Source organism: Calonectris borealis, chromosome 5 (assembly GCF_964195595.1).
Source record: "Calonectris borealis chromosome 5, bCalBor7.hap1.2, whole genome shotgun sequence".
In the NCBI taxonomy this organism is placed as follows: Eukaryota; Metazoa; Chordata; class Aves; order Procellariiformes; family Procellariidae; genus Calonectris; species Calonectris borealis.
In genome coordinates, this window is record NC_134316.1 from 86,920 (window position 1) to 113,709 (window position 26,790).

The 26,790-nt window shown below is 52.1% G+C and overlaps 2 long non-coding RNA genes across 4 annotated transcripts; both read right to left on the minus strand.

Annotated features, from left to right (window-relative positions):
• Nucleotides 1-2,409: 2,409 nt before the first annotated feature.
• Nucleotides 2,410-26,790, minus strand: LOC142082554 (uncharacterized). Of its 3 annotated transcripts, none has more exons than XR_012673740.1 (5): nt 26,569-26,790; nt 24,295-24,388; nt 22,840-23,013; nt 22,621-22,735; nt 2,410-2,843 (listed from the first exon to the last, which is right to left on the minus strand). It is a non-coding gene; the product is annotated as an uncharacterized LOC142082554 (long non-coding RNA). The 3 variants fall into 3 exon arrangements; XR_012673739.1 differs by lacking the exon at nt 2,410-2,843 and adding an exon at nt 23,252-23,743 and having other exon boundaries at nt 22,248-22,735; nt 22,840-22,900; XR_012673738.1 differs by lacking the exon at nt 2,410-2,843 and having other exon boundaries at nt 22,129-22,735.
• Nucleotides 3,085-21,781, minus strand: LOC142082555 (uncharacterized). The gene is made up of 5 exons (XR_012673741.1): nt 21,168-21,781; nt 4,444-5,026; nt 3,886-4,059; nt 3,541-3,781; nt 3,085-3,193 (listed from the first exon to the last, which is right to left on the minus strand). It is a non-coding gene; the product is annotated as an uncharacterized LOC142082555 (long non-coding RNA).

The window sequence follows — 26,790 nt, forward strand, 5'->3', positions numbered from 1 at the left end:
AACCCTCCTTCCCAGCCTGCTGCTGGAGCACAAGGCACTTGAAAGCAGCAGGAAAGAACAAGGAGGGCCTCGCAAGATGGCAGGAATAACGCGGGCAGCCTAAAGCGTTTAGCCAGGCAGGGCTTGCCACTCACCTTGTGCCGTGGTTGAATCCCAGCCGGCAACTCAGCACCACACAACCGCTCCCTCGCTGCCCCCTCAGCGGGAGGGGGGAGAGAATTGGAAGGGCAAAAGTGAAAACACTCCACTTGTAAGGGAAAGGGGGGAAAAAAAAAACCCCCAAACAACAGAGAGAAAAACCCCAGACAGACAAGCGGTACAAACGAAAACAACGGCTCGCCGCCAACCGCCCGATGCCCGCCCAGCCAGCCGCAGCCCAGCAGCGGCCCCCCCCGCCAACCGCCCCCCGAGTTTTATTTCCTGACGTCACAGGGCCTGGAACACCCCCTGGGTCCGCCGGGGTCAGCTCTCCCAGCGGTGCCCCCTCCCAGGCCCTCGCGCACCCCCAGCCCGCTCGCCGGCAGGGCGGGGCGAGGAGCAGCACAGCCCCCGGCGCCGTGCAAGCGCTGCGCAGCGGGAACTCACGCAGCCCCGCGTCACCGACGCCGTTCTCAGCACAAACCCAAAACGCAGGAGGAGGGAGAGCGGGGTGGGAGTGGGGGGCGGGGGAGCGGGAGGGGGGTGCCAGAGTTTGGGCGGGGGGCAACGGGCAGGTTGGCGGGGCAGGCAGCACCCCAGGGGTCCGGGCCCCTCAAATGGCTGGTGTTTCACCCCAAAGCTTCCCCAAATCGGGGTTTTTTTTGCTTTTGTATAATATCAAAGGCTGGGGTTTTTTCCTTTTCCAAAATATTCCACTTGGAGGTTTTTCAACGCTTTTTCACAACAAAACTTGGTGATTTTTGCTTTTTCGTTTTGTGCATGAAAATGGGGGTTTTTTTGCTTTCCGGCTGCCCAAATCCTGGTGGATTTGGCTTTCCCGGGAGCTCTAAGTTGGGTATTTTTCCCCCAAAAATGCGGGTTTTCTTTTTCCCCACCCCTTGCAGGCCCCGAATTAGGGGTTTTGTGGTGTTTTTAGGCCACGGCGGCAGGTCCCGCTCCGTGTGCACGGCCCTGCAGGGGAAAGTCCCTGTTGGGGGGACCGGCCCCCAATCAGGATGGGAAAAGACGGAAAAAGAGAACAGGGAAGAGGCAGCTTTTGAAAGCGCTTTTGGATCTTCCACAGAGAGGTGTTTCGGGGGGGTGGGGGGGTGAAGAGTTTTTAAATCCTTTCTATAAACAGGGTTTCTTTGCATTTTAAAAACCTTCTCTATCATAGACGTTTACGCTTAACGTATTTACACATACCTCTCTCTATATATATTTAGTGAATATATTTATGTTTCACTTATACCCCCCGATTTCCCACTCATTATATATAATACCTGCTCAGACTAGATATCTGTCGACTTACATATTTTGACACTTAAATGTCTTTATAGACTTCTCTATTTACACTTACGTATATTTACACTTATCTCTTTATAGACTTAGATTTTAGACTTAGATATCTATTTGCACTTATAGATCATCTCTTAGATTACATACAATGCCTATTTAGGCTCTCTATGTAACGCGTAGTAAGTGTAGACAGCGGTATCTATTCAGACTTTTTTCTATTTTCAATTCCTTCATACATAAAATATATCATCCCTTTTGCATTTGGAAGTGCTTTCTTTTTTAATTTATATAGACGGGAGTTCTTTTTGTATTTTAAAACCCTATATACGTCTTCCGGATTTTTTTATGCTCTAAAATCCTTTAGATAATAGGGCAGATATAGGTTCCTATTTTGAAATCCTTGTATACATATAAAGGAATATTATTTTTCAATATATAGAACAAGGAGAGATTTTTCTCTATTTCGAGGCCTCACAGATAGATTTAGAGTTTTTAAAAATTTTTGAACCCCCCCAGGAATTATCAGGCACTTTTGGGCTGTGACCCCCTTTTTGGGGGGGGGGGACGACCCCCCATGACCCCCCATTCCCCACTCACCTGCTCCTCCACGGCATCATCAGCCCGCCGGTGATGTTGGGGTGCCCCAAATGACATCATCGCCCCTCCAGGCCCCCAACCCCCCCTTTTTATTCAGCCCCCAAAAAGGCACAACATGAGGGAAACGGCCCCAACCGGCAGCTCGTTACTTTAATAATGCCGTTGGCGTATGTACGCACGCACCCCCGCCAAAAAGGGGGGCTCTGCTAGAAAGATAAAGGAGGGGCGGCCCCCCCAAACGCTTGCAGCCCCCCCTCAGCCCCCGTCCCGCAGGCTGGCAGCCGGCCCCTTACCCTCAGCACGCCCAACGACCGGCAGGCAAACCCGGGCCGGGGGTCTCTCCTGAGCACCACGGGACGCTTACAGCGCGGCATCTGAAAAACAAAAATCCCAACGGATATATTTCAGCACGTTAAAAAAAACAGCACCGAAGGCAGCAGAGGAATTCGGTCAGGACAAGGGAGAGGGTAGCAGTCGAGCTAAAGGAGGGTGCCAGGCAAACGGGTCAGCTCGAAATACAACGCGGCCTTTAAAAGCTCGAGCGATTCGAACGCTTAAAATCCGCGTGAGGACTAATTGACGCGATTCTGAACGCGTCCTTCGCAGAGAAGTAAACGCTCTCGCTGGTGTCGGAAAACGCCTCGTCCCTTCCTTACAGCACCGCTGCCGGGAGATAACCCCGTGAGGCTGCAGGACAAGGGCGCGCCGTAATCGGCATCTACGCTCACGGATCCGCCGCCACAGCTCCAGCCCTGGCGCTGCTGCTGCTGCTGCTGCTGCTGCGCATCTCGCTCGCTTGGCCGATAAAGCTGAAAGCGAAGCGTAAAACTTTGAAGAGTAAAATGAAAAAGAAAGAACAAATCTCAGCAATTCATTTTATGCTAAAAAGGCGTGCGTACGCTTACAGACGTACAACGAGAAGGCTTATACTATAAAAATATTTGATTTTCCTTTTGCGTTAATTGAAATTGCGTAGCTGTGAATTCATACCGTTAAATTATCTACCTCCAAGCTACACAGCTATCGTTTGACCAGAGGTTTTGCGTGCGTCACATGACTAGGAGGGACGCCTGGCCAGCTGCGCCGAGACCGATGCTACCCAACTGCCGGGGAAACGCGCCACCGAAAGCGAGACAGAAATAAAGGACTTCAGAGCGCTCTGCCAAAAGATCGGGAAAAAAACCCGATCAGTTGCCTCTCTTTTTAAACGTTTAGAGCAACTACCTAACTGCTTAAGCACACCTAATAAATTATACGCTACAGCTATTTGGCAGTTGCAGTTTAAACAACGCAAGTCAGTTTGGAAGTTATACAATTTTCACTTTCTTTTTAAAGTTTCGTTTACGATAGAAAAATCAGGGAGATAAGAGATCTCCCATACGGTTTTACTTTTTTTTTGGGGGGGGGTGGGGGGAGGCAGGCGGTGGGGAATATCAAATCCCCGGTGCTGCAATACATCAGGCTACCAAAAAGGACCGGCAGGTTTGCTAACGCTGTCGGCCGTACCCGAGCGTGCGGAGGAACGCGTCTTTACGATCTCTCGACCGTTACACCCGAGAACCAAAGATCAGCCGTACGTCGACTATCGGAAGACGTGCTGCGCTTGGGTCTGCGCAAGGAAATCGACCTACCCCTTTTTTTTTTTTTTCCAGAGAGAGCGCGAAAAGTCTCCTTGCGGATGACTTCTACTGCCGAGCACGTCATCTCTGAAGATCCATTCTGATGGGAAGTTCGTAAAAGGCGACTCCTTTGAACGAGAAAGATTTCCATTCTGGAAAATCTCTTTCCAACCAAAGTCAAAATTACGCGCTGCAGGTTAGGAAAAAGGACGCGATAGAAGCAGTAACTCACCAAAACCACATCAGGACTCTCTGTCGCTAGTTACGAGGCTGCTACCGCTTCTCGGGAAAGCCTGGAAAGCGCACCGAAGCGACACCGATTTGTCCCGTGTTGTCCACGCCGCTTCTTTGACCTTGATTGCTTTTAGCACAGATGCTAGCATCTCAGTAAGGTGTTCGAGTGCTCCTGTAAGGCATTTTAAACACTGACTGACTGAAAAAGCATACAGCTTTTATCGTGAAAACAAAGCCTGTTTCTCCCGAACATCCCAACTCTTACAAACGGTTCCTTTCCTCTTCTAGCCCAACATTATTTTCACAGCACCCTTTCCTAGCAAGCGCACAGAAACAGAAGAGCGTGCTTGCAGGAAGAGAAAACAGACGGAGGGAAGCAAGCTTTGCAGAGGCGTACCACGCTCCAGAACAGACCTCCTTTATTTTTAGTATTTGCGTTAAAATATTTCACGTTAAAAAATCATATAGAAGGAGAGCTGCCACGTTCCTCGTGTTAACTGTAAAGTCCGTGCCACGAGCACCTTAGGAAAAACGCAGACACATGTCACAGGCCTACCTTGTACTTGCAGACCACTAGGGATCCTTTCCACCTGTCTCGTACTTTCACGGCAGTTGACGTTCTGCTGAGAGGAAAGGAAAAAAAAAAACAAACAACGTTTAGCACAAAGCTTCCTCTTCTGTGAAGGCTACAGCTGAGTGGAGGAGAAAGTATTTGGCATCGTCTTTGGTGCGGTTGTTGAGACAGGCCACTAGAGCTTCTGCACGTTTCAGACAACCGTGCCTTTTTTTTGGCTCATTGGCAGCTTTAGTTTCGCAAGAACTCACTTGCCTAGAAAGAGGAGTGACAGAGAAGGAAAAGAGAGGTCAGGCAGCAAGAGAGCTCTGCAGGCTGCCACCAGTCAACGTCGCACTCTTAAGGAAAAACAAACAAACAAACAAACACACACACCCCAAAACACACAAACACAAAAAACCCCACAAAAACCAACAACAAAACAAAACTTTGACGTTGTACCTTTCTTTTCTTTTGGAGCTCGTCCCTGTCTCAGCTGATCGTCTCGACAGAGCACGAAGTGCAGACGATCCGTATCCCGATGACATCTGCACGCGATGAACACGTGTTCAGAAATAGTCCAGATCTGTAAGACTGGTGTCATTTGTGTGGTTCCAAGCATCATAACTCCATTTTACTGACCAATGCATTTGTGAGGAAACTAAGTAGCTTTTAAACGTAGCCTCTCCTTGGGGAGAAAAATGCGTTAGTGCCGCGATGGAGAGACGGAGACCCAGCCAGGTGGAAATCAGATCTCACTTTATTGCTCTACACGAACTTCTTATATACGGTTTCAGAACAACCATGTACAAAACTCATTGGCTACATCTTAATTACCTAATGCATATTGCAAAACCTGAGCTCTCTATTCGCTGCTCCTCCTCACGCTGTTCCCAAGGGTCGCAAGTTCTGCTTTTGTATCTTTCTGCTGCACACCCCAGCCCCGCACCTGCTGACAGCGTCGGTCACAGCCGGGTCCACACCCTGCCATCGTGTAACCACAGATCCCAAGGTCGCAATGCCCTTGTGGCCTAAGCCTCCACTAATCGTATCATATTATGTTCTTTCTTCTGCGGCCCATTCTTCATGCGCTCCCACAGATCTCTTTCAATTATCTTATCTTCACTGGAGTTTCCCCCAGGATTGGACAAACTATTCCCCTCATCTCCCCCTTCTTGTTGCACCATAAGCACTCGCTTTACAGAGTTAGTTATCAGTCTTTGTAAACATTGCATAACACATGGCAAAAGCAAAATCAACAACAATACTACTATAATTATAACAACTATTTTTTCTAAAATTGTAGTCCACCATCCGGACAACCCTAATGAAGATAACCAATCTGTAAAAGGATCACTACTTTCTCGAAGCTTTCTCATGTTATCCCTCAAAATTGAGAGTTGCTTATGTATTGACTGGGAATGATCAGAGATGTTCATACAGCACATCCCCTCAAATTCTTCACACCCATGCCCTTGTGCTAAAAGCAAAAAATCAATCGCGGCACGATTCTGTAACATGGCATGTCTTATCCCTTGAACGTCACTGGCTAATTCCGACAAGACATTTGTTGTCACATTAATTTGTTTTCCAGTCCAGCACGCCAACTTTCTTAATTGTGTTAACGCTTGTGCCGTAGCTATCCCAGGGGCAAATATGCTGGCTATAATGACTTCAGGAGGATTCCAAAGTGTTACCTCATCTTTACAATCATCGCCTAATTCTGCAAGAGCTCTTTTACGGCGACGGGATTTAGTATGGTTAGCTTGAAAGATGTTAGTGACACTTGGCGTAAATAGCGTTAAATGACCGACATAACACGGTCCTCCTTTAGCACTTCGAGGGATTCCTTGCCAAGCCCGATCACCACAGATTAAAAACATTCCCTCTGGCAATCGCCCTGCCTTAGAAGTAATTGCCGTAATTTCAGTGGTATTTTGACAATATGCTGTCTTGTTATATGGTCTATACGACGTAACATTAATGGAATCATCCTGATCCGCATGTGATGAAAACTGAAAACATAAATCAGAAGGGGCAGAACCTAAAAGGTTAAATTCTTGTATTTCTCTATCTGAGGTACACATAGAGCTATTACATTTCATAAAGGGAGAAGAAGCGTTAAAGGTGATATTGTTTTTATCACACTGTGACTGAGAACGCATAGAACCACATGTTATCACAGTGGGTTCAAGGCTCAAGGTGGAATTGTTTACCAGGCTCATATTAATAGGGACTCCCAATAGACACGTCCTAAAAGGGTCAGAAGGGGTGGCCATCGAAAGACAGAAGCTACTCTGATTGATTTTCTCGGCCCAAGTGACCCATAGGTTTTTTCTATTTTCTATGTGTTTAAGGGTTTCCCAAGATTCTGTGCCGCTGACCAGGATGGAAATAGTAATTCCTGTCACTAGGCACTTTACGCCAAGGTTGCCTTTAGTTACTTTCATTTTTTCGGCAGCCTGCTTTTCTTTTCCCAAGCGAACCATTTTTCACACTCTCGTTTTGTGCGTTCCCGGTCCTTTCCCAAGACCGTCCAGATAGCAGGTATTAGATTAGTTTTGCTGCATTCCAAGCCACAAATCTGTATAATTCTAGCTCTCTCAATTACCCCTCTTTTTCAATCAGCACAGCAATCAAAAAGACGGCTGCTTCCTAGGGACTCATGCCCTGTTATGAGTAAAAGTCTTACTGTGACGAATTCTTTCCTCAGACAAAGATTACACCAATGCTCAGAACGCGTCCAGCGACACCTACGCATATAGCGATTATTCATTTAAGATACTTGAGTCTTCAGGCTCTGTTTCTTTTGCGAAAGGCTCTTCCGACCGCTGTTCGGGATCTTCGAGCGAGGTTTGGGGCAAGGGTTCACGGAACGGTCGCACATTCTTCGCTGGGATCCATCGGGGGCCTTTTTCTGTAGAGACACAAGCATAACCTCTGCCCCATGTGACAAGGGGGTAGGGCCCCATTATCTTACCTGTTTCTGGGTCACGAACCAGCACAGGAGCTTTGATTCGCATCTCAAATGAGGTATTTATGTTAAAATGTCGGATTATTGGGGGGTTACTGTCTAATAGAGAACAATTCAAAAAGTTAAAAACATATAAGGCTTTCTGTAATCGTTCCTCAGGAGTAACGGCTCCTATTCCCCCTTTTTGTTGTTGTAGCAGGCGTTTGAGCGACTGATGGGAACGTTCAATGAGAGATTGACCTGTAGGAGAATGAGGAATGCCAGTGATGTGAGTTATACCCCAAGAGTCAAAAAATGTTTTCATTGCTTTAGAGACATAGGCAGAACCGTTATCTGTCTTAATTTGTGCAGGTGTGCCCAATGTAGCAAAAGCTCGCATAAGATGCTTACGAACATCACGCGCCTTTTCCCCAGTATGACAAGAAGCAAATAAAGCACCTGAAAAGGTGTCAATAGAAGAGTGAATATATCTCAAATTGCCAAACTCTGAATAGTGGGTGACATCCGTTTGCCATAGTTGCAGACTTTGCAATCCTCGAGGGTTGACTCCGCCTGCAATTGATGGAAAGGAATGCCTCTGGCAGTCAGGGCATGTAGCAATGATACTAGATGCTTGCTGAGAGGTAAGGCCGAATTGTCTTTTAAGGCCTCCAGCATTTTGGTGGAAAAAAGAATGGCTGAGTCTAGCTTGGGCTAGACGATCCGGCAGCACGTGTACTGGTAAGGTTAATAAATCAGCCCGTCGATTTCCTTCTGCAATAAAACCAGGTAAGAAAGTGTGAGACCTAACATGCATGACAAAATAGGGGTGAGGGCGAGAGTCTAAAAGAAAGACGAGTTCCTGTAATAAGGCAAATAAGTCAAAATGTAAAATACTACGTAATACAGACGCTTCAGCTCGTTCCACAATCCCTGTAACATAAGCGGAATCAGTGATGATATTGACCGGCGTTGGCCATTTCCGAAAAACTCGAACCACTGCAGCTAACTCGACTATCTGGGGAGAACCAGGGACTGTTTCTATGTCTGAGTTCCAACGTTCACGTTGGTTGTCCCACCATAATATGACTGATTTGTGCGACTTTCCAGATCCATCTGTGAACACAGTAAGGGCTTGCAGCGGTTGGTCGCTCCGTTTTGGTTTAGATGTTATGCTAAAATTCGCATTAAGCAGTTTATGCGAAGGCGGGTGAGATGTAAGCTGGCCCACATAACCCGCTAGTGCCAGTATAAAAGTGTCTGATTGCTGATAAAGCCACTGCAGATATATGGTTGTTACAGGTAAGCAAATAGAAGTGAAATCAGTTCCTGATAACGTCAACAGTCGCTGTCTAGCTTTAATTATCAGGTGGGCAAACATTTCATATTGTGTTGAAATAGTTTTTGCAGACTGATTGGGTAAAAAAACCCACTCAATGATCAACAACGGGTCTGATTTTTGTGGATCCCATTGGAATATTAATGCATGGGGTTGTCGAGCCGGGTTTAAGATGATTAGATGAAAAGAGAGATCAGGATCACATCGGTGTGCTTGCCTGAGAGTAATGGCCGTAGCCACCTTTTGCAGCGAGGCAACAGCCTCGGGACTAAGACAGCGTTGAGAACGCAAATCTGGGTCTCCCTTGAGCAACTCAAACAGCGGGCTCAAGTCTGAATTGGAAATCCCCAACAGAGGTCGGACCCAATTAATGGTTCCTAACAATTTTTGTGCATCATGCAGGTTTTTTATATCAGTCTGAATCTGCAAAGGCTGAGAAACTACAGTTTGAGTTCTTATGCGCCAGCCCAAATATTTCCATGGAGGTGTTTTTTGAATTTTTTCCGGCGCAATACAGAGGCCCGCCGAATTTACGGCAGCCGTGACAAGGGCTACAGCTTTCTCCATGACCGCGTGATGTTGTGCAGCCACCAGGATATCATCCATGTAGTGGTACACTAAGACATTAGACATTGTAGTACGAACAGGACTAAGTACTTTGGCTACATACCATTGGCATATCGTCGGGCTATTTTTCATTCCTTGTGGCAGCACAACCCACTGATATCTTTGCAATGGAGCTTGCATATTGACGCTAGGAACTGAAAAGGCGAATTTAGGAGCATCATCCGGATGCAAGGGAATATTGAAAAAGCAATCTTTAAGATCAATAACAGTTAAATACCAATCTCGAGGAATCATCGTAGGGGATGGGAGCCCAGGTTGCAAGGCCCCCATAGTTTCCATGGCGCCATTAATTTTTCTGAGGTCATGGAGCAAGCGCCATTTGCCAGTTTGTTTTCTGATAACAAAAACAGGAGAATTCCATGGGCTAAGAGAAGGCACGATGTGTCCCTTTTGGAGTTGCTCTGTGATCAGTTCTTGAAGAGCGCGAAGCTTTTCTAAAGGTAGGGGCCATTGATCTACCCAAATAGGAACATCAGTTTTCCAGGTCAATTTTAGGGTGTCGCGCGTTTCAATGGCCCCACCTAAAAAGGAGTACGAATTGTCATTCCCCACTGTGACAGCACATCCCGCCCCCATAAAACCATAGGAATAGGCAATACAAAAGGTTTAACAGAGGCAATGTGCCCTTCGGGACCTTGAACTTGGATAAGTTCCAGGCTCTGGTGACTCTTACCAGTCCCGCCAATCCCAGCTAGCGCCTGGGAAACATTGGCTAGCGGCCACAGTGGCGGCCATTTAGCTTGAGATATTACTGTGACATCAGCTCCAGTATCAATAATCCCATTCAAGACCACTTTTTGTTCTCCACGAATTAGGGTACATTGGCACATAGGTCGTTTTTGAGAAAGAGATTGTACCCATAAGGTTTGTGGGCTCCTTGTTGAACCAAATCCACCCTGTCTTTGTTGGAGCTGATCCAAATTTGGACAATTTGTGCCTATGGGCATAAATATTAATTGCGCTATGCGGCTGCCTTCCGGCACCGTACAAGGAGGAAACGGAGTCCATGCCATGATCTTAATACTTTCGGTACTATCAGGGTCAATAACACCCGGTAATACAAAGAGTCCGGATAATGTCGTGGAGGACCTTCCTATTAGTAAGGCTTGTGTTTTAAAGGGTAAAGGTCCCGAGACATCTGTTAACAATAAGTGAACCGAGGAATCAAGCAACGTTACTGTGTGGGCGGTTGCCAGGTCCAGTCCGGCGCTGCCTGTTGTTGCTGGGCGAAGACTTGAGGCACTGCTGCCCCTCTCTGGGGATTTTTGAAAGGTGACGGCGTCATTTGTGTCCGCACGCGTCGCTGTCCCGCGCTCCGAGATCGGTTTCCCTGGATCGGTTGTCCCTGTAAATCATACTTGGATCGACATTGATTAGCGTAATGGCGGCCCTTCTTACACCTAGGACAGATTCCCGGAGCTCGGGGTCCATTATTACTACTAGAAAGTAGACAATTCTTTTTCAAATGGCCAGGTTTACCACATCCATAGCAGACGCCTGGTGCTAAGGGACCGCGCATGGCTGCGAAAGCAGCAGCCATGACTTCATATTTATACTCTGTAGTACCGAATCTATTACATGCCTCAATCATTTCGACCAAAGTAGGGTTCTGATTCGGGAGAGATTTTAAAAGCTTCCTGCAATCTGCATTAGCGTTTTCTACAGCCAATTTCAACAGCAGGATGTCTCGCGCCTCCGCATTGTCTACTTGACGCTCCAGAGCTTGCTTTAATCTATCAATAAATTGCATATAAGGCTCTCGAGAGTCTTGTGTAATGGTGGTAAAAGCCTTTTGCGGTTTTTGAGAATCAGGAACCTTAAAGAAGGCCTTTTTTGCTTCTTCGCGGGTCGCCTCAAGGGCTTCTCGTGGAATTCGGGCTTGATCTACCGGGTTAGTATGGCGACCCGTGCCCGTGAGGTGTTCTATGGTCAATGCAGCAATTGCATTGTTATTATGACCTGCGTAAGTCGAGAGGAGCGCTTGAAGCCCCCCCTTCCAGTGGGATTCCCACAAAGTATACTGAGTCGGTGTCAGGAGTAATCGCGCTAAAGATTTCAAATCATGCGGAGTCATAACAAATGTATCGAGGACAGAGGATAACAGGCTCGCAAAATATGGTGAAGAAAGTCCATGTTCAGTAACAGTACGGCGCAGCTCCTTAACCACCGGAAAAGATAGAGCTTCCCACTGGGCTCCTCCGCTTCTCTGATAGACTACAGGAGCCACTATCATTCTAGCAATCTCTAGTTCCCCCTCCTTTAACGCTTGGCGCCTAATGTTGGCCCACACATCGTGTGGGTCGGGGGGGTAGAGATCTGGCTCCTTTTCAGGGTCCACGGGTCCCGGATCGAAGGGATCCTCCTCAGGGGGATACCCTGCGGTACATATCGTCAATGGAGCCGAGGGCTTCTTTACCTCCGATAACAATGCAGACACCGGGGAAGTGTCTTTCTTTTTATCTGGGTCATCTTTATTACTTTCCTCCTGGGCCTTTAAAACTTCAAAGATATTTCTCCACCACGGGAGCATACGCTGCGCTTCAACACTTCCCGTAGTCGCTGCATCCCATAACTTTACTCCCACATCGTCCCAAAGTTCCCGTGTGAAAATAGTGGATGCAGTTACAGCCGGTAATTTAACCTGCACCCATTGAAGAATTGTCTTAAGATCATGGCCAGAGATATTCTTCCCATGTTTTTTAAGAAGAGCTTTCATAAGCTCATACACGTCTCTCTCAGGGGACAACGCTTGATTCCCCATGTTTCCCACAGCTCACCTCTCTAATCCGGAGGGATTGGTTGCCGGCCGGCTCCTGCTTCCTTTCAGCAGCTCATTCAATGTTCTGTGGGACTCGCAGCCTGCCACGCAGTTAGGTGGTTCACGACCCCAAATCACGTCGGGGTCACCAATTTGCCGCGATGGAGAGACGGAGACCCAGCCAGGTGGAAATCAGATCTCACTTTATTGCTCTACACGAACTTCTTATATACGGTTTCAGAACAACCATGTACAAAACTCATTGGCTACATCTTAATTACCTAATGCATATTGCAAAACCTGAGCTCTCTATTCGCTGCTCCTCCTCACGCTGTTCCCAAGGGTCGCAAGTTCTGCTTTTGTATCTTTCTGCTGCACACCCCAGCCCCGCACCTGCTGACAGCGTCGGTCACAGCCGGGTCCACACCCTGCCATCGTGTAACCACAGATCCCAAGGTCGCAATGCCCTTGTGGCCTAAGCCTCCACTAATCGTATCATATTATGTTCTTTCTTCTGCGGCCCATTCTTCATGCGCTCCCACAGATCTCTTTCAATTATCTTATCTTCACTGGAGTTTCCCCCAGGATTGGACAAACTATTCCCCTCACGTTAGGGAGTGAAAAAAAGGATGATTCAGAGCTCCCAACCATGACGGAGCAGCGGGAAAACTAATGAAAGTGAAGACCAACAGCAGCAACGTCAAGCGGCATTTGGCTTCAATTCTGATCACGTACTTAAGCGGCTCGCCAAGTCTATGCCTCGATCCTATGAATGACTAGCCCTTTTTTGGGAGGACCAACTTTTGTCCTTCAAAGTCCTAGATTGAAGACTCCACTGAACAGAATGTGGATGGAGCCACACGACAACATGCCATCAACACTCTAATGAAAAAAAAATCAAGTAAAAATCAAGTTGAAGTATCAGTTTCCATCGTGTCTCGTTCATTACGTTTCTAGTAGTACCTGGGTGCTCCAAAATTCACTCTCCTGACACCACGTAGTACTACAAATTGAGTTACGTGTGTAAAAATAAAAGGCTATTTCCAACCTGGCCGTAAAATCAGTACGAACAAACAGAAGAGAAACACTTGACCCTAAAGAAGGTCACAGGCAGCTCTTAATTTATCGTAGGCGAAAGCTCATTCTTTTCCCTGAAAGGAAAACGCTCGTAACTACCCAGGGACCGATGCAGGAACGAGGCACGCGCGCTCTGTTCACGGCAACTGTTCATCAGCTTTTCTGCACCGGCACAAATTTGCCTTTTCCCTGGGTTTGACGCGGAGCACCTGCAGCGTCCTTGAACGCGCCAATGTTTCTCCCCGCTCCCCCGGCCCCCCACGTGCCGTTACCTGAGCAGCAAGCGGCGTCAACCGCGCAGGATTTTCTTCACGTGACGCAGAAGGTGACGCTGGGAAAAGAGGAGGCACAAAATGAACCTGTTTGTCACACCCAGCCAACGGTGAAAACCCAGGGAAGGATTCTGCCGTGCAGGGCCGGGCTGTGCACCCCCGGAGCTCCAGCCGGCCGGTTTCGCTCCCCTTTGCCGGGTACCGGGGAGACACCGCCGCCTCGTGCTGCCGCCTGCCCCCCGGGGGACCCGGGGAGTGCTGCTGGCTGACGGATGCTCCGGCAAACAGACACTGCAGCGAATCGCAGCTCCTGCTTGTTACAGCTGCTGGTAATTTTGCCTCTGGCTAAGGCATGCCCCAGACAGCGGACACCCCGTCTCGTTCCAGCTCCTGCTTGCTACGGTTCTGGCTAATTGAAGCTCCAGCTCTGCACCGTTGATTTCAGCTCCTTCTCCTTACAAGCTCCAGCTATTTGCAACAGCCCGGGCTTTTGACAAGGTCGTAAACCAATCGCTGTCAAAACTCGACTATTAGGATTAAATATCAATTAGTTTGTACGACTAATTAGTTAATAACTATTCGAAGCAGTCGACAAGCAAGAGCTGGACTCGAAGAGGGCGTGCGGGGTCTGAAAAGCAGAGACCACCGCAGACGTTGAGTTGGGCCTGGTGCGTGCCGGCCTCCCGCACTTTGCGGTCCAGCAGGACCAGACCCCCACCCCCAGGGAGGGTCCACGCACCTTGCCCACCCCCTGCTTTCTCCTGCAGCCCCCAGTGCCCTCCCACCCCCCCGCACAAACGGCCAAACCGGCTTCTGCTTTGGGCCCCCAAACCAGCTCACTTGGCACCCGTTTCTGAGCCCAAAACCCAGCTGCTGCGCCTGTTCTCAAGTCCCAAAGATGCCCCCGGGGAGGGTAAGCGCTTGTGTGATGCTTCAGGCAGAAACGGGGCTGAAAGGTCCGATCCCGGTGCCGGGGGAGCAGAGGCGAGCTGGCTGGGACCAGCTTTTGCTCCTGGAACAACCCCAAGTCCCTGCTCCGAGGTCTTCCCCTTGAGGCCCTGGGGTGGACCTGTCCCTCCCCTTCAAATGCTCCAGCAGTCTCGGGGGCAGAAGGCCGTTTCTAAGCCCTCTCTCCAGCAGCTCCTCCCTCGACTCGGCCCGCGAAGCCCCCAGTCTGCCTGCAGGGAGGGCTGGGGGGTCCCCGGCCCCACGGGGCGACAGTGGGGACTCGCAGGGAGGGTCTGTTTGCACACAGCGCCCCGCCCCGGCCCCACTGCGCGGCCCCCCTAGGGCACACAGCCCCCCCCGGCCCCACTCCCCAGATGCTCACAGCCCCTCCTCCGCCTGGAGCCCCCCCAGCCCCTGTCCCCGGAGCCTGCAGAACCGCCCCCCCCGCCACAGCCCCACTCCTCGGCTCCCCGGGCCCGCTGCCCCTCACACTCACGCTGCGCCACCGCCTCGGTGCAGAGCCCACCGCGCGCCCCGCTAAAATACCCTCCCGCAGCCAATCAGCGCGCGGCTCCGCCGGCCCGCTCGCGCGGGGCACGCCGGGAGTTGTAGTCCCCGTCCCGGGACCGCGCATGCGCACGGCGCCTCGTGCACCGCGGCTGGCTGTACATCGACACCCGTACAATGGAGGTGATCGTGCACCGACCCTGGTGCAACCCTTGTGCCCCCCATGCTCGCAGCCCCTCCCCGGTGTTTGCAAGCGCCTCCCAGCCCCAGCACCCCCGGTGCTCACAGCACCCGACCACACCATTTTCCAGCCCCGTGGGAGCCCCAAGCCCCACTCTCAAGCCCCGCCAGGACCCACAGCCCCACTCCCCAGCTCCTTGGGGGACTGCAGGCCCCGCCCCCAGCCCCACTCCCCAGCCCCCTAGGACACACAGCCCCACTCCCCAGCGCATTTAGGGCGCACAGCCCCACCCAGCCCCCCTCCCCGGCCCCCTCCGGGCCGCACAGCCCCGCCCAGCCCCCCTCCCCGGCCCCCTCCGGGCCGCACAGCCCCCCCCAGCCCCCCTCCCCGGCCCCCTCCGGGCCGCACAGCCCCGCCCAGCCCCCCTCCCCGGCCCCCTCCGGGCCGCACAGCCCCCCCCAGCCCCCCTCCCCGGCCCCCTCCGGGCCGCACAGCCCCCCCCAGCCCCCCTCCCCGGCCCCCTCCGGGAAGCACAGCCCCCCCCCAGCCCCCTTCTCCGGCCCCCCCGGGACGCACAGCCCCCCCCAGCCCCCCTCCCCGGCCACCTCCGGGAAGCACAGCCCTCCCCGGCCCCCCCGGGACGCACAGCCCCCCCCAGCTCCACTCCCCGGCCCCCCCGGAACGCACAGCCCCCCTCCTCAGCCCCCCCCTGGGGTCCGCAGGCTCCCCCCAGCCCGCCGTGCCCGCGGCACCTCAGACTCCCGCCGCCGCCTGGGTGCAGACCCCGCCGCGCGCCCCGTTGAAATATCCTCCGCAGCCAATCAGCGCGCGGCTCCTCCGGGCCGCCCGCGGGGGGCACGCCGGGAGTTGTAGTCCCCGCCCCGGAAGTGCGCATGCGCACGGCGCCTCGTGCAGTGCGGGTGCCGGCGCAGGGACCCCCGTGCAACGGTGGTGATTGCACAGGGACCTTTGCGCAGCGGGGGGTCGGTGTGTGGAGACGCCCATGCAATGGGGGGGGCAGTGCAGGAAGACCCTTATGCAATTGGTTGGTGTGCAGGGGACCCTCGTGCAATGGTGGGCAGGTGCACGGGGACCCTTGTGCGACGGTGGGGATTGTGCAGGACCCTCGTGTGACAGTGGTGGTTATTTTTCTCGGCAGTACCCTTGGGTTCGGGAGCAAAACAGCCGGTGTCTGAAACCACTGGGGTGTTTTGACTGCTGCTGAGCAGCCTTGAGGCCGCCTCCGGTTCCCACGTGGCTCCCATGGTGTGCGTGGACCCTCCTGCAACGGGTGCAGGTGTGCAAGGAGGGTGATCCGGGGTAGGGGTCCCTCTCTGGAGGCACCCAGCTCAAGCTGGCACCTAAGAACTAATCAAGGAGTAATGAGGAACCTTCTCTTGCACCTGACGTTAACCAGCGGGATCCCAGGGTCAGACCCTGTTACGGTGATTGGACCCTGGGGAGGTGGCAGAGGGTGCCCTGGACAGGTTGGGGGGGTTCCCTGGGGAGGAGGGGAGCCCCCACCCCCCCCGACTGTGGGCACTCCCCCCAAGGAGCAGAGCATGGTGCAAGACTTTAGGGGGGATGAGGGCCAGCGGGACCTCGAGATGGCAGTGCCGGCTCTTCCCAGTGTCTCCCCAGTGCTGGAGGGGGTGCGTGTGTGTGTCTCATGACCATGGGGATGGGGGAGAGGGGCCTCAGGATGGGGCAGGGGGGGAATCCTGGGGTCCGGGAGGGACCCTGGGAGTGGGGTAGGTAGGGGGACATTTGGGGACAGAGGTGTTTCTCGGGAGATTGAGGACACCATGTGGGGAGTTGAGACTGGGAGGGATGACCCTGGGGAGGTGGGGGGCACCGCGGGGAGAAGGGATCCCACCCCCGACACCTGCAGCCACCCCCAGGGGCAGCTGGGACCCCGACCCACTGGGGGACCAGGATGGGAACGATGGGGACTCACTCATGGATACTGCACAGGTAATAAAATAGTTCATGCTGCACCCTGTTGTCGGGTCTCTGGGGTGCCCTGGGCCCTGGGCGGCGAGTCCCCATGACAGCCAGCCCTTCCCAGGGGTCCCCAGGCTGCCGGGCTCCTCTGGCCCCAGCCGGTGGGAGCTGTGTCCTCCCAGCCGCTGGCCACGCAATGGCAGCACCGACCCACGGCCACGTGGAGACAGGGCTGGGGACAGGGCCGGGGTTGCCTGCGCTCCACCTGGGTCTGCAGGGCTCGGGCAGGGGGGACCCGGCATCCTGCAGCTCCGCTCCCACCCTGGGGACCCCAAACACCCCCGGGGGTGCGTCGCTCTCCCTGTCGCTGGTGGCAACCGGCATGGGGGGAAGGTGACAGTGAGGGCCCCCGCCAGTGGCCTGGAGCTCGTCACCACTGGGGGGACAGGGGACAAGCAGGGCCAGCACCAAGGAGCGACGGCAGCACAGCCTACTCTCTGGGGGTCCCCACCCCCTGTCCCCAGGGGTGCCCTCCATCCCCGTGTTTTATTGGGGGAACACAGAGCCCAACGACCAGCCGCAGGGACAGGGGACGGGGAGCTGCCCCAGGGATGGGGACAGCACCGGGACACGCCAATACTCTTGGGGGTGCTGGCATGCGGGGGGGGGGCACCCTAACCATTGCCGCCTGGGATGACGAATGCACCGGGATGAGGGAGGCACCGGGATGGGGACGGCGCATGGAGGGGCCAGAGCCGGCGCGCGAACGCCGGGCTGCAGGACCAGGCTTCGGCTTCGGGGCGGCAGCAGCGAAGGCGGCGGCGGCGCTGCTGCGCACCTGAGCGGTGCCGGCGCTGCAGTACCGCGATGCGGCCACGGGGCGGCAGCAGCGAGCAGCCGCCGGGCGGCGCGTGCACGGGGGCGGCACCGGCGCTGCAGGTCCGCGCTTTGCAGGCCCAGCGCCCGCCGGCAGCGCGCACGTGGGGCGGCAGCGGCGTTTCCTTACCGGGACGAACGAACGAACGCGGCGGCATCACCCCGCAGGCACCACAGTACGGCATTGCCGTTAACGGCGGACGGCAGCGCGGAGAAAGGGGGCGCCACTGCGCATGCGCGGCTGAAGAGCTGCAGTACCGAATTCTGGTCGCTCGGTGGCAGCAGCGAGCAAAGGAGAGCGCGCCACTGCGCATGCGCGGCTCAAGAGCTGCAGTACCCAATTTTGGTCGCTCGGTGGCAGCAGCGAGCAAAGAAAAGCGCGCCACCGCGCATGCGCGGCTCAAGAGCTGCAGTACCGAACTCTGGTCGCTCGGTGGCAGCAGCGACCAAAGAAAAGCGCGCCACTGCGCATGCGCGGCTGAAGAGCTGCAGTACCGAATTCTGGTCGCTTGGTGGCAGCAGCGAGCAAAGGAAAGCGCGCCACCGCGCATGCGCAGCTCAGGGGCTGCAGTACCGAATTTTGGTCGCTCGGTGGCAGCAGCGAGCAAAGAAAAGCGCGCCTCCGCGCATGCGCGGCTCAAGAGCTGCAGTACCCAGCTTTGGTCGCTCGGTGGCAGCAGCGAGCAAAGGAGAGCGCGCCACCGCGCATGCGCAGCTCAAGGGCTGCAGTACCGAATTCTGGTCGCTCGGTGGCAGCAGCGAGCAAAGAAAAGCGCGCCTCCGCGCATGCGCGGCTCAAGGGCTGCAGTACCCAATTCTGGTCGCTCGGTGGCAGCAGCGAGCAAAGAAAAGCGCGCCACCGCGCATGCGCGGCTCAAGCGCTGCAGTACCCGATTTTGGTCGCTCGGTGGCAGCAGCGAGCAAAGAAAAGCGCGCCACCGCGCATGCGCGGCTCAAGCGCTGCAGTACCCAATCCCGCCCGCCGGGTGCCACCGTCGCCTCACCGGCCCTTTCCCCTTCTCTCCGCCCAGTTCGTACCATCGACAGACGGTAACTGCTTACTGGCGGTACTGGGCTTAAATTTCCCTGCCCTTTTCCCACTCGCGGCCCGGGCACTAATCTTCATCGCCTCTGTACCAAAAAGCACCCGGTGGCTCCAGCATTTCAGTCCTTTCCCTCTGGCCGCTTTACAAGTCCCGTGGTTGTTTCTGCCCGTGCCCCCCAGCCCATTACCCGGGGAGGAGAAGCAGCACGGGGAACCTGTGGAACAGGTTTCTTTCTAACCCGGAGGAAGCCCCAGGGATCGCTGTCTCGGTCTGCAGGTGGCATCGGGGTTGTGGGAGTGACAGCGGCGACGCAACAGATGCTGGAGAGAGATTTTAAAAAAATAAGGCCACAGGGGTGACACCCTGAGAGCAGGGGAGGGGCAGCTATGTCCATCAGGAAACCACTGAGCAGACCCGGTGCCAGTGGCTGACCTGCAAACGAGCGATACGCTGGTGGTCCTGGGGCTTTGTTGCGGTGTTTGCACCTTTCCTCGCCTCTGTGCTATCAGCACTCTGCTCTCCTCACCCTGCACACGCGCAGGGCTTGCCACTTGGAGGAGAGACGCTGCACGACGTCACTTACCACCCTGCCCTCCAGCGTGCAAAGGAATTAGAAATGAGGCAGGGAAAGCCAAGAGGCCTGCTGGTGTATTAGGCGTCCTTAGCAGTTGACCGTAGAGCCCGGCAGGTTCCATCCTTGCTCTGTGCTTTTGTAGCTTGAACCCCCGATTGTTTTGCCATCGAGACTGCAAGGCGAGGAATACGCCTCTACTTGAACAAGCAAGACCCCTGCCAAATAGCTGAGCTGTGCGCAGTGATAGGTGGCTGCCTGTGACCGACACCTTTTTCTGCTAAAACCAGAGCACGCTTCCCTTGCGAAGAGCCATCGGCAGTACAGAACGGACCTGAGCTCTCCTTGCACCGGCTCCCCAGAGAACGGCGTCTCAGTTCGACTGAAGCGTGCAGCAGCCTGTCGTCATCCCAGCCCCTCGCCCTCGAGCAAGCGGCTGCCTGTAGCAGCGGCAGAACCGCTGCTGCGCAGAGGGGAAAGGAACGGCTTGGCGTCAAGCTCTGCAGGCTGCCTGTGGCCCCTGCGGAGCCGACGACCTCGGCAGCCCATACAAAGGGCGAAGCTAGCAGCCTGAGAAGGAGTCACAGGGTGCTGCAGCTCCTGCCACAACCCTCCTTCCCAGCCTGCTGCTGGAGCACAAGGCACTTGAAAGCAGCAGGAAAGAACAAGGATGGCAAGATGGCAGGAATAACACGGAGAGCCTAAAGCGTTTAGCCAGGCAGGGCTTGCAACTCACCTTGTGCCGTGGTTTAATCCCAGCTGGCAACTCAGCACCACACAACCGCTCACTCGCTCCCCCCTCAGTGGGAGGTGGGAGAGAATTGGAAGGGCAAAAGTGAAAAAACTCCACTTGTAAGGAAAAGGGGGGAAAAAAACCCCAAACAACAGAGAGAAAAACCCCAGACAGACAAGCGGTACAAACGAAAACAAGGGCTCGCCGCCAACCGCCTGATGCCCAGCCAGCCGCAGCCCAGCAGCGGCCCCCCCGCCAACCGCCCCCCGAGTTTTATTTCCTGACGTCACAGGGCCTGGAACACCCCCTGGGTCCGCCGGGGTCAGCTCTCCCAGCGGTGCCCCCTCCCAGGCCCTCGCGCACCCCCAGCCCGCTCGCCGGCAGGGCGGGGCGAGGAGCAGCACAGCCCCCGGCGCCGTGCAAGCGCTGCGCAGCGGGAACTCACGCAGCCCCGCGTCACCCACGCCGTTTGCAGCACAAACCCAAAACGCAGGAGGAGGGAGAGCGGGGTGGGAGTGGGGGGCGGGGGAGCAGGAGGGGGGTGCCAGAGTTTGGGCGGGGGGCAACGGGCAGGTTGGCAGGGCAGGCAGCACCCCAGGGGTCCGGGGCAGAGGGGTTACGGGGAGGCAGTGCGGAACACGGGGGGTGGGAGGAGGGAGAGGAGAGAGGAGGGCAGTGCGGGCACGAGGTAGGAGGGCAGGGGATACGGGGGGCGCGTCACGGGGAAAACCTCGCACGGGGGGAAAAATCTCACACGGGGGAAACGCCTCGCACGGGAAAGGCAGGGCGGACACCGGGAGGGGCGTGTGTGGGTAGAAACATGCATGGGGGGACATGCGTGGGGGTGACCTACGCCAGGGGGTCCACCTGGGACCACCCACAGCAGAAAACTCACCTGGGATAACCCGCAACAGATTATCCGTTCCCGATGACTGACCCGCACTGGATAACCACAAGCGATGCCCCTCAAATGGCTGGTGTTTCACCCCAAATTGGTGTTGGTTTTTTTTTTTTCCTTTTCCAAAATACTCAGTTTTGGAGGCTTTTCCACAACATAAAAATTGGGCACTTTTGGTTTTGTGCATGAAAATGGGGGTTTTTGTTTTCTGGCTGCACAAATCTAGGTGGATTTGGCTTTCCCGGGAGCTCCAAATTGGGTATTTTCCCCCAAATTGTCGTGGTTTTTTTTTTTCCCCCCTTGCAGACCCAGAATCAGTAGTTTTGTGGTATTTTTATGTCGTGGTGGCAGGTCCCGCTCTGCGTGCGCAGCCCTGCAGGGGAAAGTCCCTGTTGGGGGAACTGGCCCCCAATCAGGATGGGAAAAGGCGGAAAAGGAGAACAGGGAAGAGGCAGCTTTTGAAAGCGCTTTTGTATCTTCAATAGAGAGGTATTTTGTGGGGGGTGTGTGTGTGTATTGAGTTTTTAAATCCTTTCTATAAACAGGGTTTCTTTGCATTTTAAAAACCTTATCTATCATAGACATTTACACTTATGTATCTATTTACACATCTATATATTTAGGGAATATATTTATGTTTCACTTATCCCACCCTATTTCCCACTTATTATATATAATATTTATTTAGACTTCTATATTTTGACACTTAGGTATCTTTATAGACTTCTCTATTTACACTTACATATATTTAGACCTATATCTTTTATGGACTGAGATATATATTTATACTTATATCTATTTAGACTTAGATATCCATTTACACTTATGTATAATCTCTTAGATTACATATAATATCTATTTAGAGTTACTATGTAACACGTAGTAAGCGTAGATAGCTCCACCTATTCAGACTTTTTTCTATTTAAATTCCTTCATATATAAAATATATCATCCTGTTCGCATTTTCAAGTCCTTTATTTTTTAATTTATATAGAAGTTATTTTTGTATTTTAAAACCCTATGTATGTCTATTTACAATTTTTTATACGCTAAATTCCTTCATATAATATAGTAGATATATATGTTTTTATTTTGAAATCCTTTTATATATAGTTTGTAAATTATACTATTTTAACTTTTTTTATGATATCTCGACTGTTACACCTGAGAACCAAAATCCAGCAATATATCAACAATTGGAAGAGGTGCTGTGCTTGGGTCTTCGGACCCAAAACACTCATGGGTTGAGATAAAAACAGTTTAATAATTAAAAAGAAAGTGCCACCGCCACCACCACCACCACTTGTAAGGAACAGGGGAAAAAAAAATAACAGAGAGAAAAATAAAACCCCAGACAGACAAGCGGTACAAATGAAAACAGGGGCTCGTCCCAACCGCCCGATGCCCAGCCAGCCGCAGCCCAGCAGCGGCCCCCCCGCCAACCTCTGACTGACTTTTTTTTTTTTCCAGAGAGAGCGCGAAAAGTCTCCTTGCGGATGACTTCTACTGCCGAGCACGTCATCTCCGAAGATCCATTCTGATGGGAAGTTCGTAAAAGGCAACTCCTTTGAACGAGAAAGATTTCCATTCTGGAAAATCTCTTTCCAACCAAAGTCAAAATTACGCGCTGCAGGTTAGGAAAAAGGACGCGATAGAAGCAGTAACTCACCAAAACCGCATCAGGACTCTCTGTCGCTAGTTACGAGGCTGCTACCGCTTCTCGGGAAAGCCTGGAAAACGCACCGAAGCGACACCGATTTGTCCCGTGTTGTCCACGCCGCTTTTTTGACCTTGATTGCTTTTAGCACAGACGCTAGCATCTCAGTAAGGTTTTCGAGTGCTCCTGTAAGGTATTTTAAACACTGACTGACTGAAAAAGCATACAGCTTTTGTTGTGAAATCAGAGTCTGTTTCTTCTGAACATCTGAACTCTTACAAACAGTTCCTTTCCTCTTTTTGTACAAAGTTATTTTCACAGAACCCTTTAATAGTAAGCACACAGAAACAGAAGATTATGCTTTCAGGAAGGGAAAATGGAGGGAAGCAAGCTTTGCATAGGCGTGACACGCTCCAGAACAGACCGTATTTGTAAACACCAAGACACCAAGCTGAGTGGTGCGGTCGACACACCTGAGGGACGGGATGCCATCCAGAGGGACCTGGACAAGCTCGAGAAGTGGGCCCGTGTGAACCTCATGAGGTTCAACAAGGCCAAGTGCAAGGTCCTGCACCCGGGTCGGGGCAACCCCCGGTATCAACACAGCCTGGGGGATGAAGGGATGGAGAGCAGCCCTGCCAAGAAGGACCTGGGGGCACTGGCAAATGAAAAGCTGGACATGAGCCGGCAATGTGCGCTCGCAGCCCAGAAGGCCAACCGTATCCTGGGCTGCATCACCAGCAGCGTGGCCGGCAGCTCGAGGGAGGGGATTCTGCCCCTCTGCTCTGCTCCGGTGAGACCCCCCCTGCAGTAACTGCGTCCAGCTCTGGGGTCCTCAGCAGAAGAAAGGCATGGACCTGCTGAGGCGGGTCCAGAGGAGGGTCACGAAAACGATCAGGGGGATGGAACACCTCTCCTATGAGAGAGAGAAAGGCTGAGAGAGCTGGGGTTGTTCAGCCTGGAGAAGAGAAGGCTTCGGGGAGACCTTATTGCAGCCTGTCAGTACTTAAAGGGGGCTTATCAGAAAGATGGCGGCAAACTTTTTAGCAGGGCCTGTTGTGACAGGACCAGGGGGAATGGTTTTAAATTAAAAGAGGGTTGATTTAGACTAGATATAAGGAAGAAATTTTTTTACAGTGGGGGTGGTGAAACCCTGGCACAGGTTGCCCAGAGAGGTGGCAGATGCCCCATCCCTGGGAACATTCAAGGTCAGGTTGGACGAGGCTCTGAGCAACCTGGTCTAGTTGAAGATGTCCCTGCCCACGGCAGGGGGGGTTGGATTAGATGGCCTTTAAAGGTCCCTTCCAACCCAAACTATTCTATAATTCTATTATTTTATTTTTAGTATTTGTGTTAAAATATTTCATACAAAAAAATACAGACGGAGAGCTGCCACATTCTTAATGTTAACTTTAAAGTCCATACTACAGGTACCTTAGGAAAAACAGACACACATCACAGACATACCTTGTACTTGCAGACCACTATCTGTCCATCTGTCTTGTACTTTCACGGCAAAAGAAAGTGCGACCATGATGAAACGGTGGCAGTTGACATTCTGCTGAGAGGGAAAAAACCGTTTAGCATAAAGCTGGGTAGGAACCTAAAGCTTCCTTTTCTGTGAAGACTACAACTGAGTGGAGGGAAAAGTATTTTGCACCATCTTTGGTGCAGTTGTTGAGACAGGCCACCAGAGCTTCTGCATGTTTTAGACAACCGTGCCTTTTTTTTGGCTCATCGGCAGCTTTAGTTTCGCTAGAACTCACTTGCCTAGAGACGCGCAGGTGACGGGCACAGACACCTACGTACGTTTTCTCAAGCCTAAGTAGAGCCGCGATTTCCTCACCCGATACGTTCCAAGTTGAGTATTTTTGTTAAAGAGTACGGCAACCCATCCGTCCTCGCGAACTCGCTGCAAAAGAGGAATCCTTTTTTCCAGGCCATTTCTCCAAACAGTCGAGATCTTTGAAAACTGCAGTTGTGCCACCAAACCTGCTCAGGGTCCCTCCCAACCTTCGACCATCGTTAGATTTAACAGGCACACGCTCTATTCCATCTTCCAACAGCAAAAGTACATAACGCTCTCAGACCCCGAGCGCAACCCTACGGACGTCCACACACACCTCGCTGTTTTGATGAGGAGCCACTGAGCACCCCTGCAAGCACAGCGGGAGCATGCGCAAGACCAGTGTCCTGGTTTCGGCTGGGATAGAGTTAATTCTCTTCCTGGTAACTGGTACAGCGCTGCGTTTTAGATTTAGTACGAGAATAACGTTGGTAACACACTGATGTTTTAGTTGTGGCTAAGTAGCGCTTACGCTAGCCAAGGACTTTTCAGCTTCTCATGCCCTGCCAGCGAGAAGCTGGGAGGGACCTTAGCCAGGACAGCTGACCCAAACCGGCCAAAGGGACAGTCCATACCATATGACGTCACGCTCAGTACATAAGCTGGGGGAGTTGGCCAGGGGGCAGCTGCTGCTGCTCGGGGACCGGCTGGGCATCAGTCAGCGGGTGGTGAGCAATTGCGTTGTGCATCACTTGCTTTGCATATTCTTTTATCATTATTATTTTATCTTCCTTTTCTGTCTTATTAAACAGTCTTTATCTCAACCCACGAATTTTACTTTTTTTTCTGATTCTCTCCCCATCCCACTTTGGGGGGGGGCAAGGGGGAGAGAGTGAGCAAGCAGCTCTGTGGTGTTTAGCTGCCTGCTGGGTTTAACCACAACAATCAGTTTCACCTATGCTGATTTCAGTGAAAGTAGTTTCTGAAGCTTTAAACTTCAGAAAACCGTACCTTGACACTTCGTCACAGTAGAAATGGTCCGTAACTAGAACTCTACAAAAATGCAGTAACACAAATTGCAAACTCACAGCAGCAACAGCTTCAGAAAAAAGGGAAAAAACCAAAACAGCTTCACCTCGTGCCCAGGAAAGTAGCAGGCAGAGAAAAGAGTCAGCATTCATAGCCCTTACAGACCACAGGCATTCTCCTTCCATTCCTAAACCCACCTCTTAGGTCGAAATATTGCAGTGCTACTGTGGCAATATTGAGAGTACAACAACAGCCCTGCCACAAAACACGCTCCTGACTGATGCTATTTAGGTAGCAGGACATCTAGACAGAGGGACATGTTTTGCCATACACAACCCTGAACTTCCTGAAAATTTATGTTTACCAAAAAAAGCCATTTGGAACACATTGCCAAATAACATTTGGCAATAAATCTTTGATGTGTTTGACACACACAAATCTTTGGTAACTTGCTATTTGCTTCCTGTTATTATTGTTCTTCCTTCAGAAATTCTACTTGTTATTCACTACCGGTTCAAGCATTTACCTTCCAGGTATTACCAGCACATTTACACAGGCAAGTAACTTAATTGCTCTTCTAAAATTATCCAAATGAAAATTACAGCCATGAAAGAGGAGTTACAGAGAAGAAAAGGAGAGGTCAGGCAGCAAGAGCTCTGCAGGCTGCCACCAGTCAACATTGCACTCTTTTAAAAAACAAAGACCACACAAAAAACCCAAACCAAAAAACCCAAACCAAAAAACCCAAACCAAAAAACCCAAACCAAAAAACCCAAACCAAAAAACCCAAACCAAAAAACCCAAACCAAAAAACCCAAACCAAAAAACCCAAACCAAAAAACCCAAACCAAAAAACCCAAACCAAAAAACCCAAACCAAAAAACCCAAACCAAAAAACCCAAACCAAAAAACCCATGATGTTATACCTTTTTTTTCTTTTGGAGCTCATCCCCATCTCAGCATATTGTCTTGTCAGAGCATGAAGTGCAGATGATCTGTATCCCAATGACATTTGCATGTGGTGAATACGTGTTCAGAAATAGTCCAGATCTGTAAGACTGGTGTCATTTGTGTGGTTTTAATAATCATATCTCAATTTGATTGACTGATGCATTTGTAAGGAAACTAATTAACTTTTAAACATAGCC